We start from the raw sequence: 1,878 nt of genomic DNA on the forward strand, positions 1-1,878 counted from the left end.
CGTCGTCACCCATCCCAGCGCTGAGGTGGGAGGGGATGTCGCACCAGTCCCCAGTCTTGTAGCCCCGATACCAAACAGTCCCTTCCCGATCAGTGCCTCATACATCGATGGTGCAGTTGTGGGGTCCCCCCGCCTCCCCGCAGGTCCCCTTAGACTTGGGAGAGAAGAGCAGATGTGCTGGGAGGGAGGCTGCACCCCTACCACCCCTCCCCCAGCACCCAGCTTCACCACCCCAGCTTGGGGGACCCAGCTGGGTACCCCCAAAACCTCACACCCCCTTCCAACCTCAGATCCCAGCCAGGCAGCCGCACCCCCCCAAACAGAAGCCCCTTTGAGTCTGAGGTTCCCAGCGTGAGCACCCGAGTCCCCCTGCGGTGCCTGGACAAGCATTGGGTATGAGGGACTAGACAGTGCAGAGTGGACAGCGCTCGCAGGCTGCAGCCGGGAGCGTGGGGGGCTGTTTCTCTCTCTCACTTACCCTCCCCTGTCCTGCTTTGTCTTCTTGGTGGTAAGACTGGCTGTTTCATTTTCCTGCCAAGATCTTCTGGGTTTATTTCGAGATTTTTGTTTCCATTCAACCATTTTGTATTTTACTCCTGGGTTGTTGCATCTCTAACCTTCAGCTTTTCATAAACGCGCCTGCACCACCCCGCCGCCACCACCCCACCCGACCACCCCGTCCGTCCTCCCCGGCCCAGCTTGCTCCTTCGCCCATGCCACAGCATACTCCAGTCATAACCTCATATATTACAAACCCATTTTGGTTTCTGAGTTTTTGTTTTGTTTTGTGGACGCGCCTAAGCACCATTGACAGCCTGCTGTTCTGTCTCTCCCTATGCAAAAAAAATAAATAAATAAAAATAAAAAAGAAAAAAAAGTAAAGGGGGGGTCAATAAAAGATTCAATAAAAGGCAAAAAAATAAATAAAAGAAAGAAAAATGTATAAAAATTAAACAAGCTTAAGCTTCAACTCTCTCAGACTGTCTTGGTCTTCCTTTCTGTGTGTCCATAAGGGGCTCGGGTTGGGGGAGGGGGCTGCCCCCCAGGCCCTCTGCACGGGCCGTGCGTGCCTTCTGCCCACAACACTGGACTGTGCCCCCAAGTCCAGGCGTCCCGCTGCTGGGCCCTGCTCACTCAGGCTCGGGGGGAAGCGATGCTGGTCTTGGCAGGGGGTCAGGCTTACAACACACCAAGTGTCCAACTCTAGCACAGCCCTGGGCTCAACCAGAGCCGCGAGAACCGCATGGTAGCCCAGGCCTATGTGGAGGCAGGAGGATCAGGATCAGGTCATCTTCGGCTTCATGGAGAATTTGAGACCAGCCTGGGCTACATGAGACCTTGTCTCAAAATGAGAAAGAACCCAACCCCTTTGCCTAAAGCGAAGAGCCGGAGGTCCCCTTTAGGCTCCACCCTTGTGTGGGAAGGACTGGAGAGAAGATGTACAGGACCCTGCCTCCTGATCACTGCTGGGCAGGGGACTTCGGAGCAGTTGGAGCACCTTCCCAGGGCCACACAGCATTGCGGAGGGGCCCAGTTCAGTCTAAAACCTTCATGAGAACCCACTAGACCTTTCTGCTCCCAGCCTGCCTGGGCCGAGCTCCTTGGTGGCCTGGAACCCCGCCCTGGGCTCTGGCCTCCTCCTACGCCTTCACAAAGGCACCAACAAGAGCATTAGGGGCCTTTATTGAGGGAAAGTGCTGGCGGGTTCCCCCTGGTGGCCTCTGCTGGAAGTGTCACCGAAAACAGCCTCCCCTGGCCACACGAAGCAAGGGCCCCTTCCTTGGACAGCATCCTCAGAAGCAGGTGACCACGGAGGGAGGCGGAGTCCGGAGAAGAGAGACCCTGGCTGAGAAAGCACAGGCCACAGAGCGAGCGTCC

At 56.4% G+C, this 1,878-nt stretch overlaps 1 protein-coding gene across 1 annotated transcript in view; it reads right to left on the reverse strand.

Annotated features, from left to right (window-relative positions):
- Nucleotides 1–1,666: 1,666 nt before the first annotated feature.
- Smim24 (small integral membrane protein 24) overlaps nucleotides 1,667–1,878 on the reverse strand; it is a 6,509-nt gene continuing 6,297 nt past the window's right edge. Inside the window, exon 4 of the mRNA XM_042267545.2 lies at nucleotides 1,667–1,878. This exon is cut by the window's right edge and continues 423 nt beyond it. The gene's annotated coding sequence lies outside the window, so the exon portion shown is untranslated.

Source organism: Peromyscus maniculatus, chromosome 22, assembly GCF_049852395.1.
Source record: "Peromyscus maniculatus bairdii isolate BWxNUB_F1_BW_parent chromosome 22, HU_Pman_BW_mat_3.1, whole genome shotgun sequence".
In the NCBI taxonomy this organism is placed as follows: domain Eukaryota; kingdom Metazoa; phylum Chordata; class Mammalia; order Rodentia; family Cricetidae; genus Peromyscus; species Peromyscus maniculatus.